This window comes from Pyrus communis, chromosome 12 (genome assembly GCF_041283825.1).
Source record: "Pyrus communis isolate YQ-2024b chromosome 12, ASM4128382v1, whole genome shotgun sequence".
Lineage (NCBI taxonomy): Eukaryota > Viridiplantae > Streptophyta > Magnoliopsida > Rosales > Rosaceae > Pyrus > Pyrus communis.
Window position 1 is genome coordinate 23235615 of NC_142576.1, and position 15613 is coordinate 23251227.

Consider the following 15613-nt stretch of genomic DNA (forward strand, 5'->3'; position numbering starts at 1 on the left):
AAATCCTCCCTAATGGTATGAGATGGAGAGTCGGAACTGGAAACCAAATTCATTTTTGGACAGACAACTGGCTTGAGAGTGGCGTTCTTGAAAATTTTGCTACCATCCCTCTTTCAGCTGACATGCTTGAATGGACTGTTGAAGACTTTCTTACTGATGATGGTTGGAATGTAGACTTGTTATATTCCTGCCTTCCTCCTGATATTGTGGAACATATTTTCAGTTTACATGTTGGAACTGCGAATCATAGGGATGATAAGGTAATTTGGAGCCTCACTAAATCTGGAACCTTCTCCGTGAAAACTGCTTATCTCTCTCTCTTTGGCGATGATGATATCATTCCTTGGAATTGGAATTTCATTTGGAAACTCAAGCTCCCACCCAAATTAGTGACTTTTCTTTGGACTATCGGCCATGGGAAAATTCTCACCAATGTGCAGAGAGCTAGAAGAGGATTTACTAATAACCCGTGTTGCCCAATCTGCCCTAATATTGAGGAATCAATGGATCATATTTTCAGGTCTTGTAGGCATTCCCCTTCCTTTTGGAACGGTGTTGGAATCCCTTCTGAAGTTGCCCATTCCTTTGCTCTTGATTTCCAGAGTTGGATGGCCATAAACCTTAGGTCACACTGTTCTACCATTCATGGGTTACCCTGGAATCTAATCTTTGCTTCAACTCTCTGGTATTGCTGGAAAGGGAGGAACAATCTTGTCTTCAATGAGGGTCAACAACCGCCTGTCTCACCCCAGAAGTTCATTTTTCAATTTGCAAGGGATTGGTATAATGCCAACAAGTGCTCTTCTAGTAAGCCTCCTAGACAAATCATCTCAATCCATTGGATCCACCCGCCAATTGGTAGATATAAAATCAATACAGATGGGAGTTGTAAGGACCCATTTAGGCACATAAGTGCTGGAGGTTTGATTCGCAATTCTGAAGGGGATTGGATTAAGGGATTTGCTGCTAATTTGGGCAGAGGAACCATCATGGAAGCTGAGCTTTGGGGTGTTTTCATGGGCCTTTCTATAGCTTGGGATGAGGGATGCAGGGATGTAATCCTTGAATGTGATTCCTGGGATGCTGTTATTTTGATCCAAAAACCTATTTTGGATTCGCACCCGCTCTACAACCTCATTATTGACTGCAAAGAAGCCATCGGAAAAAATTGGAGATGTGAAGTCACTCATATCTATAGAGAAATGAATGCCTCAGCTGATCACATGGCTGACTTGGGTCATGGGCTATCTCTTGGCCTTCATGTTTTTGTTTCTCCTCCTACCACTGCTAGCAATTGTCTAGTTTCTGACTCTATTGGCAGGGCCCTCCCTAGGGCTGTTCTTGTCTGATTTTTTTCTGTTTTGTTTGCCGGGCTTTGCCCTCCCTTGTACCAAAAAAAAAAATAAGTGAACCTACACAATCCAATCAAATTGTGAATATATATTGGAACGTACTTTTTTTCTTTTCCAAGTGCTAATATTATATATACTATTTTATTTTATTTTTGAGTCATTAGGGAGACATGAAATCTGATTTAGTAATTAATTAATCTTGCTATGTTCCCTTGTTTTCTATAAGGTTCTTGGTCAGACGAGCATCTTTCACTGGAGTAAACCCAATCTTTGGAAGACGTTGACTTTCTCATCACGATTAATTAGACTTTGTAACTTAATGGCACGATGGTAGTAAAGAGAGATTAAAATGTTTCTGTGAGTCTTTTCGGCTCTCAAAGTGGTGGATTATCGTGACGAAACCACCAGCTGGTCCTCTATAAAAAATAAAATAAAATAAAATAAGAGACTTTGTAAGGTAATTGTTCTAACTGCATTCTCACCTTTAAAAATAACTCGAGGTTCTGAGTTCGGTTTTATCTTTCCCAACTATCACTTGTATAAAAAGTAAAATTTAAAATTTTCGAAGTAAAATTTAAAATTTTCAAAGAAAAAAAATCAAATTCGCCTAAAAGTAGTTTGAAGCATTGACCTCGATTAGCCAAGGCTCATCGACTGTGATGCATGGACACAATAGTATTCTCTTGTATCTCGTGTAGTGTCGTGTTGTGTTCTTTTGTGATCATACAACAATTTTTTTTATTAATTTGACATATCTCTGTGTCGTATCATGTCGCATTTCTGTATCTGTGACCATGCACCGTAGCTCTTCGGACTTGCGTACGCTTTAGGCTTCAGTCACTGCCTGCTGATGCTCAATTGCCTTGACGTTGGAATTGTTTACTTCTTGTTTGCTCTAGGGGCTTTTCCTTGTAAATGGCCAAACTCGCAGCGTCCAAAAGCCATTCTCTCCTAGTCCCATACGCCTACCCTGGAATTTTATCCTCTACCGCTTGTCTGAGCAAAGCAATGCCAGCACCAAAACCCAACGAACTAACAAATACAAGTAGAAAACCCCCACATAAAATAAGTTGAGCTCTCTCAATCAAAACTCACATCTCAACTAATCTCGAAAAATACTTGCTTTTTTACATATAAAGAGTTGTTCCTTATTGCACATATATTAGCGTTTAACCTTAGTGTGACATGAATTACGTTTGACTGTATATCATTAACTTAAAAGAATAAAGCTCGTTACATGTAAGAGCTTAGCATATAAAAATGAACTGATAAAATAAGGTAATAATTAAGCACAGTTCTTAAACTATTATAGCCGGTGTCAATTGACATCTGTTGTCTCCTTAATCTTATGTCGCGAGTTGATTATAGTAATTAAATTTAACAAATTCAGATCCTATCCAGATCTCGTAGTTCAATGTCGATGGACTGAGAAATCCGAACAGTTCAAGCGAAAGAGAAAGATCCGGACCTAGTTTGTGTGAAATGGGCCAAATGGGCTAATGGTGACCGTAGGATTTAAAATGAGTAGGTCTGAATTTCATGATGGAGAGAAATCATAATCAAGTGAGGAGATCCATTCAAATTTAACATAATTATTTTGTTCATGACGAAGAGGGGTCACAGTCAAGTGATTCATAATAAAGACGGCAGAGGTGGTGGTAGAGATGGTACCACCAACATATAACAAGGATATGTAAATCTCTATTAATTTGATAAACCACATGGATGGATATATAAATATGCACAAGTTTATTGACATTCAACCTGCACATGGATGTATCATATATTTACCACCGACCATAGCTGCGCTTATTATTTTCAGACACTTGACTGCCCACTTAATTAATTAATCATATGGGCGATACAAGTTCAATCCCAATTAATTCATGCCAATTTCATTGGAGGCACCTCAATCCCAAGTTGATTTGCTTAAAATAATAAGAGAAATGCTAAGAAGACTCTCAAAGTGGTATTTTTCGTTAACTCTCCATCATCTTATATTTTGTGTCAAAAATATGAGGTGACAGAGTGTAAGATCCTACATCGCCCAAGGGTGAGGATCCTGTAAGCCTTATATGTATATTCCTATCTCTAACCTAGCACGAGGCCTTTTGGGAGCTCATTGGCTTCAGGTTCCGTCGGAACTCCGAAGTTAAGCAAGTTCGTGTGAGAGCAATCCCATGATGGGTGATCCATTAGGAAGTTCTCGTGTGAGTTCCCATAAACAAAACCGTGAAGGCGTGGTCGGGGTCCAAAGCGGACAATATCGTGCTACGGTGGAGTTGAGCCCGGGATATGGTGGGGGCCCGGGCCGGGATGTGACAATTTGGTATCAGAGCCACTCTGCCGTATGGTGCGAGTGTGCTGACGAGCACGTCGGGCTCCTAAGGGGGGGTGGATTGTAAGATCCCACATCGCCCAGGGGTGAGGATCTTGTAAGCCTTATATGTATATTCCCATCTCTACCTAGCACGAAGCCTTTTGGGAGCTCACTGGCTTCGGGTTCCGTCAGAACTCCGAAGTTAAGCGAGTTCATGCGAGTGCAATCCCATGATGGGTGACCCACTGGGAAGTTCTCGTGTGAATTCCTAGAAACAAAATCGTGAGGGTGTGGTTGGGGCCCAAAGTGGATAATATCGTGCTATAGTGGAGTCAAGCCTGGGATGTGACACAGAGAGTTCCTAAAGTGTCCCACTTTTAGAAGTCTCCTTAGCATTTCTCAAATAATAATACACTTGATTTATAGAAGCAACGTTCCTTTTGAAAAAATGAAAATGAAGCGTCACTGTAAACACGAAATTTTATGCAATGAATAACATAAAAATACATTTATAAGAATAATATTTATATTGATGGATTGAGGGTTACAATATCTTTGGTTTATTCTTTTATACGAATATTCCTCTTATTTCGATCTCCAATACTGAGTTTGATCCAAGAGTGGTGAGCACTTGATCTTGAACCAGGATATAATTTGGTAAAGCGTTATCGAGGTTTGATCTTGAACAAATTGGGACGACAAGTAGTGTCGCGTGGGGGGTGATCTTCAGCTTTGGTGGTGGATGAATCGACCTGTATCTGTTACGTTTGTTGATTCTCCACGAGCTTGATGAAGAACAAAATAGTGTTTGTGTGTTTGGTGTTAGTTTTGGCTAGGGAGCTTTATGGTTTCTATTGAGCTTACTTTGTTTCTCCTCCCCCCTCCCTATGAATAAGTGCCTAGTATTTATAGGCAAAAAATTGAGCTTAGTTTGGAAGAACAAATTTCAATCCCATAATTTGTAGAATTAGATTTTTTTTTATTTGATTTAATTTGGACTAATTGATTTAATTTAGCTCTTAACTGAATTAGAATTTAGGAAATAAACCTACTTGATATAGTTTGATCGAATTAGGACTAATTTGTCACGTTTTGTACTTGATTTGGCCTGATATAATTTGATCAAATTGGTTGCAAATGTTCACACATGTCATTCTTGATAACTCATCCAGTTTTGATGAGTCACATGTTATGTGTGCAATTCTTGAAATTATTCTTGATAACTCATCCAGTTTTGATGAGTCACATATTATGTGTGCAATTCTTGAAATTCATAAAGTGCACCACATAAATTTTGTCAAGTCAAAATTTAATTTATCAGTAAACATTTATTTATGGAAATTTCAATGTCCACCTTTGTTGTTAAGACGTAAGAAAATTATACTTTGCATACAATCCTTAAACAAAATAACCTGAATAAAGTCAGAAAGTTCTTGAAACCTAATGTAAATTGAGTTTGCCATACTAATGTAGTTCAATTTCGCTTTTGGTAAGAATCAAAATAAAGACATCTTACTTACAAAAAAAATTATCGTTAAAATGTAGTACTAAATAATAAAGCCGATAAATTCTTGAAACCAAATGTAAATTGAGCTAGCATGTGACCAACAAGTAGGGTTAACACTCAGGATGTGACTAACGCCATCTCCATAGCAGTAAAGTGTGGTCATGATCAACTCACTCGGAAACATATTTCCACAGCCAATATGTCTCTTCATTTATATTAAGAGTTGTTGACTACGGAATAGTCTGGCTTTAGCAGGCACTCGATGTATTAACCAACTAATGCTTGACGACCGATAAAATTTGAAATTAAACAAAAAATTTGGTTTTAAAGTCCACTTTATCAAACAATCTCTAACCCTACACTCATGGGCAGATCCATATAGGGATCTGGGAGGTCCCAGGACCCTCCGAAAGTCCAAAGAAGTACTTGTGATCGACCTTCGAGACCCTCCAACAATTTGGGCAGGTGTAGCAGAGAGGCTTGTTGCCTCCATGGATGTGCATGCAGCAGTGCTTATAACGAAGAAGAAGAGGTTTCTAATTTTTGTTTTAATCCTCCAAACCGTCGCAACCTCCCAACTTTAAACTCAAGTTACCCCATCCCCTAGCACCATTTGTTGTTCCACTACCTCTAGATGCCTAATTTTATTTCTTCCAAATTCATTTAAGTTTTTTAATCCTAGACTCTAGTCTCAACTCCCAATTGTAATATATATGTTACATTAATAAATTTGATCTTTGTAGATTCATTAATTGATGCGTTATGTTGCCAAGGAGAATTTGTTGGTTTTATTACTTTTGAGATTAATCTTGATTATTATTATTTTTTTAAAGCAGGACAATTAGTGGCAAGTCACGGTTATCCACGCCTTCTAAGGGCCTAGAAGACTCATAGAGGCATTTCAGCTTTCTCCTGGTCACAATCAAGCAGCTCACAAGTTTGGAGCCTCGAATCCGGAACCTCCTTGTTTTTTGTATTTTGAGAGCCGAAATCTGCGCCCTTACCACTGGGCCACTTGATGTAGTTGATTAATTTTGATTATTCAATGAAATAAATTCAATAAAAAATAGTGATATGAAACCAAACTAGTCTAATTTTTTTTTTTTTTTAACTTTTATCTTGAGATCCCCCGATCTTGAAATCCTGGATTCGCCACTACACTACCGTGGAAAATGACTTGTTCATATATTTTAATGCAGAATGAATGATCAAGTTTGAACGTTCTGCTGCCTTTGTTCGACAACTCCCCGAAAGCGTGCTTCTTACCTATTGTCAATTAAGTATAAATATTAAAAAGTTACCACCAAAATGGAGCGATTACTTATAAAAATAAAGACGTGTTACTGACAATCTAAAAAAAAAATGTTATTCACTCTTATTTAGTAAAAATACAAAGAAGAAAACGAACACAAAAAAATACAAATTGATCATTTTGAAATGTCAATAACATCCTTTATTTATTTATTATTATTATTACAAACAAATAAATTAACTACAATATTTGTGTTCACCGTATGGTTGCATCCCTTTGTTTCCCCAAGTGTGTTTCACATATTAAAGCGTGGAAATGTCGCAAGCAAAACCGTTTATTCATTTCTTAATCATCTTTTAAAAATAATTTGAGCAAAAAGTTAATTAAAATATTGTTTAGTAATCCATATATGTATGGTACAAATGTAGAATTCTTTATGAGAATTTCAATTGTTATAAAACTCGCTTTATTTAATTTACACTAGCATATAGGCACACACAAAGTGCGTGAGAAATTTTTTTATCTTTGTTTTTGAAATAGAAGGAGAGAGGAAGTGAGTGATAGAGAATGGAGGAGTGAGAAGTGTTTTTTTTTATTATTTATTTTTATTTAGTTATTATAATTAGAGATATATTATGATCACATGTAGGTGAAATTTTGAAAAAAAAAAAACAGCAAAATTTAATTGTGTGGAATTATATTTTTGCCCCACATTTCTTATTCATGTTATGTTTTGATTAGAGGGTTAAACTGGTAATTTCATAGGGTTTTGGTTGACAATGCTTGTTTTATTAATTAATAGAGATATATAAATGAATAAACAATTGCTATTTTTTTTTTAACAATGTTACACTAAGGAGTGGAGGAACGGTTTAAGCCTCACAATAGACGAACCGTAATAAAGTGGTTTAAATTCACCTTTGGAGAGAATTGAACTTAAGACTTTTAGTTACAAGTAAAGAAAATTACTACTAAATCGTATTATTAAATTACAATAATCGTTAATTAATTTGGACAAAAAAAATACAATCGTTAATTAATTAGATTTTTGGGGAGAATTTTAAAATGATGAAGAAAATGATAGGGTGATTAAAGGCATAAACCATTCGTAGCTAAAAAAAAAAAAAAAAGTGTATTTGAATTAGATAAAGGTAATACGATGATAGGGTGATGTAGCCAGCCAACAATTATCAAATTATTATATTGTATTATTCAATATAATTGAATATACAAATCAATCAACCTCAGGAATTAATGGGGAGAATTTTAAAATGATGAAGAAAATGATAGGGTGATTAAAGGCATAAACCGTTCGTAGCTAAAAAAAAAAAAAAAGTGTATTTGAATTAGATAAGGGTAATACGATGATAGGGTGATGTAGCCAGCCTGCCAACAATTATCAAATTATTATATTGTATTATTCAATATAGTTGAATATACAAATCAATCAACCTCAGGAATTAAAAATCAATCTTACGTGCTTCTCAACCTATCCACTTATAAGAAGGATTAAATTAGGGAATTGCTATTAAGGCTTTAAATTTTTCATTTTGAATTTCCATTATAGCCTAACCACCGCAAGGTGCCTTAATTGTTGGGAATAAATTCTAGGCATGTATTACACATGACACGTCATGAGCTTGATTTTTGATGCTGAGAATCATACGATAGTGGCCAGAAGAAGTTGAAATGTCTCTGTGAATCTTCATGGTCCTCAAAAAATATGAAATGCTGTGGTGGAGCCACTAGTTGGTTCTTAAAAAAAAAAAAAAAAAAAAAAATTATGATTTATGATTTATGACATTGATAGAAAAAAATTAGTGTATAATAAAAAGATTGGTGGGGTTATCGGTGACGTAAGGGATGATTTATCTGATTAAAATAAGCTAAGTATGTGTCATCATCTCGATCTCATTGGCTTGGACCCTCGACCCTTTGAAAGCTACCCTAAACCTTTTCAGTTTGGGTAAGATTCCACTTGGAACTTGTGAGTAAGCCAGATTCAAATTCTTTTGTATTCATTAAGGTTCCAACCATGAAATGTTCACCGTACCATTAGATGCTCTATAGGATTTCATGTATACTTTTTTCATGTTAGTTGGAACTTGGAAGGAATCTAGTTGGGGAGAAAATTTTTATTGTGCTCCGAACATTAGTAGTATATCACGTGTCATTATATAAGTGATAAAGCTAAGGTTTTTTTTTTTATTTTTTATTTTTTATTTTTTATTTTTATTTTTTATTTGTGGGAAGGCCCCTCAAATACGTAAGTACTTTGAGCTCGGAACATGAGAAAATGGAGTAATTTGCATAAAATTTGAAAAACACTAAATTCAACAGGAAGAACTAAAAATGTTGCATAAAGTCAGAAGTCCGAATATGAGGTAAAAAGTAAGCAAGAAAATTTTTAAAATATAAGTTAAAACCAAAGAAAAGTTGACAGAATAATGAGGAGAAGTGAAGATTGCACCTCAATAAAGAGGGATGAAGAGAAAAAAATGAGGCTCGCCTGGAACGAATAAAGTTTAAACTGAGAATACACTTAAATTTTAAATATATTAGATTGATATGTTCAGGGACGGAGTTAGAAATTTCTTCTAGTGGGGGCATCTGAAAACAATTAAGAAAACATTATTATAGTATGGTTATACTCAATATGATATTAAGGATGGTTTCAAATGATGATGTATCACAATTCCAATGTTACAAAAATTTCAATATAGTAGTGGAAAGTGGCAAAGTGATGAGAAAAATATAAGTGTATGATAGGCGGGAGAGGGTTTTTTTGGTTTAAATGACATAACAAGAGCACTATTGCTCATATAATATTTGATATGGAGTATAAGTAGAATGAATGTATGTTGGATATTAGATACATATATTTTCTTTAAAGATAACATGTATATATTATATAATTGTAGTCTACGACTAAACAAACAAATTACTTAAGTGGTGGCATCTGCCCCCAGTGAGCCTTCATTGGTTCCGTCTATGGATATGTTACAGTAGCAAGAAGAAAAAAGAAAAAAAGAAAAAAACAGAATGGGTCAGGGACTATAATTCCGACCTAGCAAGGGCGTAGAAGCGATTAATTTGGATCAAGTACAGGTTTTGCATTTTACAAGTCAAAGCTAAGTGTAGTATAATGTGTCAATAAGTCGATTAATTCCGACCGAGCGGTCAAGTCAAACATCAGGCAACCCGGAGAGAAAAAGGAAATGGCATTCTCGTTATGAACTCCCAAAATGAAGGGCAATAACCAACGAGCTTCACTTCAGAACTTGTGTCTTCATTGCGTTCCTATATAAACCCCAAAATACAAACCTCTTTTCTTCAGTCTTGAGTGTACCCCCAAACTAATTGGAAAAAGCTGTCAGTCCGCAAATGGCTTGCTCCTCCCACCTACCACCGTTCACTGCCGCCGACGACGCCAGCTCCGCCTCAATCTCCGCCGTCCATCCGGACATAATCCAAACCCACATCCTCACCCGCCTCGACGCCCCCACGCTAGCCTCCGCCGCCTGCACCTCCTCCGAACTCCACGCTCTGGCCTCGCACCAGCTCCTCTGGGCCAACATCTGCCACTCCACATGGCCCTCCACCACCACGCCACGTGTCCACCAGGTCATCTCCACGTTCCCCGACGGGCCCATCTCCTTCTTCTCCGACTCCTTCCCGCTCCTCGGCGATCTGAACCCCACCACCACAACCGCAACCTCCTCTGGTCTCGCGCCAAAACACCATCAGGACCCTCCGTACGAATTAATCTCTGCGGTCGATATCTACCACCGCGGGAAGCTGATCCTGAGCAAAGTCATCGAGACGGAGACCGTGACCGGGTGGTTCCGGTACTCGCCGTTCCGGATTGACCTGCTGGACCCCAAGGACGTGGTCCCCACCCATATCAAGTACCCGGAGGGGCAGGAAGCCGACACGTGTCGCGAACTCGGGGACGATCTCACGCTGAGCTGGATCCTTATCGACCCTACCGGACGTCGGGCGTTGAACCTCTCGAGTCACGCGCCGGTGTCGGTGCAGCGGCACTGGCTGAGCGGTGAGTTGCACGCACAGTTCGCGTCGATTCTGGCCGGGGAGAAGGGGACGGCGTCGGAGGATGTGCAGTGCGGGATATTGGTCACGTGCGGGGGTTCGGTGGGAGGGGAGATGCAGGTGAGGGAGGTGAGCTTGCAGGTGGAGGACATGGATGGAATGCATCTGAATGGGAGGGAGGGTTTGGTAATTCTGGATAGGGCGTTGGAGGGCAGAAAGGGAAGAAAGGGGAGGAGGAGGGTGGGGGAAGGAAAGAAGAGGTACGAAGAGTATTTGCAGAGGACGAAGGAAAGGAAGGAAAGGAAGCTGAGGAATGAAGGGACATTAGATACTTTGTGTGTGGCTTTTGGGGTATTTGGATTTTTCATTTTTTGGTCATTTATTTTGTGCGGATGATCATTGTTTTTTCTCTTTTCAGCTATTTTCTTCCAATAAGTTAGGAAAAAAATAGAGAAACCGAAAAACGGTTTTGTTATATCGAAACGTAAATTAATCTCAAAAGAAACACGTACTGAATTATGTTTTTTTTTTTTTTTAATCACAAGAAATAATGTTACTGTCTTAACTTAAGCGAGAAACTTGCACGAAACGAAAATATCTTTTTGGTAACCATCTTTCTTCAAGTATAAACACATTAAGGTCGGGTTAGAAAAATGAGTTATTCAACCAATTGTCTCATAGGGTGGCTTAGATGAGAAAAATTAAGATTCAAATCTTATCCCATTCCCCTATATGATAGCCGACGACTCTATGGCTTTGTAGATGCCATGCACATTTTGTCCAAATTAGTCCAAATTATACTTGTCCAAAAAAAAATCCAAATTATAACAATAGCTCAATCTTCTTACAAGTAACAAAGGAAAGTGCTATCCACACATTTCTTTTTACATCTCACACACTCCTTGTTAATTTTTATTATTGATCCTATTTAATTCATTCGATCTAACATTTGAAAATTAAAAGATGTGTATAAAAAATGAAAAAGATTATATAGATAGCATCATCCATAAGAAATTAGAAGAAAATAAGATGCATAAGAAAAATCCGTCATTACACCAATATTTCCATGAAAATATCTGTTTTTAAAACCACCAATATTGACAAACTAATTCACTTCCCATGCACCCCAAGTACAGCTACATGAGACGGTTCGCATTAGGATTAAAATTTCAAGAACATGCATGCAATCGTGTGAGTGACACAAAATGTCCCATTTATAAGTTTGACATGGATATGCAACTCTACCAAACATGTATGGTTAATTTATGAATGCTTTAATTCTTATTTTATTTCTTTTGAACAAACGATATTATCTACATTAAGGAAGATGGATGATTTAGCCTCACAATGAGCTAACAATAATATGATTCAAACTCGCATTTGGTGAGAATCGAACCTAACATATCTCATTTACAAGTGAAGAGGAATATTACTAGATCGTAGTACTAAGTAGCTGCTTTAATCATTTTAAATATCTATCAACACCAATATTTCCCCCCAAAACCGATATTTTTGTTACTAAATGTAGATTGTAGGGGATGAATGCAAGTAGCTGAGTTATGAAGAAAGGCATCTTAATCAAACATAAAAAGGCAAAAAAAAGAGTCATTACTTCACCTAATTCAGCCTGCAATTAAGAATTGAGGGAATGGTTGGACTGTCGATCGAGGGCCTTGATTTGCCCATTTTGTGACTTGACAGAGAATGAATCGCCAACAAAGCTGGTGGGCAGTGATGCGGTGTTAAACTTAGATTTTGCTTGTCCTCAAGCAAAACAAAAGAAAATAAAACGTAACAAATTTTTAACTAAATTCCCAAATTTTAATTTTAGAGAAAACACAAACCATGTGATAACTTTCAAGAAATAAGCAACAGTAGTTCAAGACATTATCCAAGAGTTAACCAAATTTGAATCGAACCAACTTGGAGTGTAGTGTGTGTGTGTGTGTGTGTGTGTGTGTGTGTAATAGCCATGCCAATACACTTTCAAGCTTCTTAAAATCATCATATGCAAACAAGTAAACTTCTCACAAGGCATACACTCATTCACTCATATATGTGGGTTAACGTGTTTCACTTAAATGATCTCACAAAACATGCCGTCATATGCTTGCTTGTCCGCCTAACTCGGTATCAATATCGAGTAACTTCTTGGATCAAAAGGACTTTTATCACGTTGGAATGGGGTACAAGGATGATAGGCTAATGAAAGAAAGGTTATGGAAAAACAAAGATCTAAGGAACTTGTAGAGCGCTCCAAATGTTCCTTTTAGAGAGTAATTCAAATAACTTGAAAGCAATTAGAACTAAAGCACAACTTTACAATTTTTTTTTTTCTTCTTCTTTTCTTCTTGCCGCATATAGCTTCTTTTTTTTTACAGCACTACTTTCTTTTTCAACTTTTTTTTTCTTTTTTTTTTTTTTACTTTTCACTTCACTATTTTTGCTTCATTAACCAATAACAATGAACAATGTTGAACTCCCTTTCTTTATAAAATTGGTGTACAAAATCCTTAGAAAACGGTAAGAAAATTTTACATGAGACTAGGTAGGGAATATTTAGGTTTAAGAACAAAAAGGCTTATATAAAGGCTCAACGGGGCCAACTAGGGAAAATAATAACAAGGGTTGGCTAGAAAGGCTCAAATGAAAGAAAAAAAAAAGCCTAAATCACTTCCAAGTTTGTTACGTACGTGAATTGGTGAATGTAACGAGAGATATAAAGCAAGTTCTAGAGATACATATAAAATGAGATCATACGCACAAGAATAATGAGATTGATGCATAATGGTTCAATCATAAAATAGGCTCAAAAAAGCTCACAAGGATTACATATGAAGCTTTAAATCATGCTCTAGTTTCACATCAACAAGGCTATGTGCATTTGTTTTTCCAAGTCATGATCATAAAAAAAATATGGTTAAAACAAAAATAATGTAAAGAACTAATGCCAAGCTTAAATTTCTTGAAAGTTATGAGAAAATAAAGACCAAATCTCATAATTGAATTGGAAAGTAGCCAATAAAATCAAGACTCAAAGAAAAAGAAAATGTTTTTGGATTTTTCAGAAATTTATATTTTTTTTATGAATTTATTTATTTTATTTTTCTACAACTAAAATGAAGAAGACTAAAAAAAAATGAAGAGAAGAGTAAAGAAAATAGACAACAAAGGTACATAAAGAAAAATTAATTAACAAAGCTCTTGGACAAAGAAACTTCCCGGGTTTAGAGGAGACATGCAAGCGAAGATGTAGAAGGCAATCTAACCCCAAACTTGAATTTTGTATTGGCAACAAGGTAAAGAGGCTCTATTTTTCTGCAAAAACAATAAAACAACGGGTAAGCTAACAAGAGACTTAGGAGAATAATTTTTTTATTGACAAAAAACTAAAAATAAACACTAGAGCTAAACCAACTAAAAAAAAATGTAACAATCCAATTAAGTAAGGAATAGAGTCAAATTCGATCCCCGGCAACGGCACCAGAAACTTGTTGCATAAATTAGATAACAAAAGTTAATCTTATTAAGTCTTGAATTTAAGTGCTCGCAAGTATACGAATCGGATGATTGTATAGCATATAAGCACATATATCGTTCCACAGAGATCGAATTGATTCTAAAAGTCTTACTAACTAAATTGGAACAAATTATAATTGGGAAGCTTTAACGGAAAAGATAGAAGATTTGAATTAAACTAAAAATGAAATATGACTTTAAAATAAAATACATGAAATAATAAAATTATAAATATAAGAAAATAAAACCTAGGGCATCCGAATTCACCGTAACCAATTCTACTTAATTCCCTTAATATGTTATGCTCAAGTAGTTCTCCAATATTGTTGATCGATTTTCCCTAAATTATTCAACGGCCATGGCATTTGGTTGCGTCAAAAGTATCCTTATATGTTAACCCTATATATATGACATCTAGATGAATTTAAACTAGTAAGAACCCATTAAGCTCTATGGAAATCGTTGGAAAATCACACAAACCCTAATTGTATGGCATCTACAAATAGGTGGTTATGGTATCAATTGCAAGAAGCTAAACCCAAGTTAAGTATGGCATCTACTCTAACTTGCATCAAATCAACCTAATTTAAACCTAGATGGTGATCAAGCATCTAAATAAAAATCAAGTGCATTATGAATAACAAAAGATACTCAATAAAGATGAAAAACTTGATAATAACAATGCCACAAGGCAATTAAGTATTCATGATTAGGCAAAATCGTAGCCCTAGCAAAGAAAAACTCCAAAGTAGCTCTTCCTCTTGGCCTTCCTTGCCGCAGCCCCCTATGTAGAATAGATGATTTTTGGTTTTGTTTTAGTGGCTGACTTTTCACAAGGAGAATGGATCTCCTTAATATAAAACCCACGACAAGGGTATTAAAGGCTAATTGAAATCCATTTAAAACGCCACTAAAATCCTATCACTAATGGACTTGAAGTCCTTACTAAAGAAGATGAAAAATAAATGGAAATAATAAAAACTAGAGATTAATTTCTCTCCTAAATTCCATTGAATAGCATTCCCATCTTTATTTGATTCCAAAACTGCTCAGTTTCATCTTCTTGTTGTAATGCACATGTCTTTGCGCAGCTAGTTAACCTCTTGTTCCACTGAAATTACTGTAGACACCTGAAATCTCCAATTTTCACTTCTTTTTCACATAACTGCCGTATTGAATACCTATAAATTAAAACAATATAAATTAGTGCATTTAAACCATTCATATAGACAAATCCAAAGGAAATCTATGATAATAATATATGAAAATATGCACCCATCAATTAACTTGCAACGAAAGCCATTTACAAATAGCCAACAACATCCTCTCCTGATCCTCTTTATAGGATTCCGAAAATTCATGAATCGTGTATGTTCATCGTATATTGTGTAGTTAGTTTTCGTTAGGTACTGTTTATGTTCAATTTAAAAAAAAAAATTAAAATGATTTATGACCGCACGATGTACGATGAACGAACATGATTCATGGATCCCCGAAATTCGGATTAAAAAAAAAGGAAGGGTGATGTGTTTTGTTTTCTTGAGAGGGTGTGGAGCGGAAATGGCTCATCTTCGGATCCCTTCCACCTAATCCTCCTCATCAAACAATCTGGG

General features: G+C 36.1%; 1 pseudogene across 1 annotated transcript; it reads left to right on the plus strand.

Annotated features, from left to right (window-relative positions):
* The first annotated feature begins 9595 nt into the window (after window positions 1-9595).
* LOC137744223 (putative F-box protein At2g36090 pseudogene) lies at window positions 9596-10992 on the plus strand (annotated as a pseudogene). The gene has a single exon (XR_015954053.1). The product of XR_015954053.1 is annotated as a putative F-box protein At2g36090 pseudogene (transcript).
* The last annotated feature ends 4621 nt before the right edge of the window (window positions 10993-15613 follow it).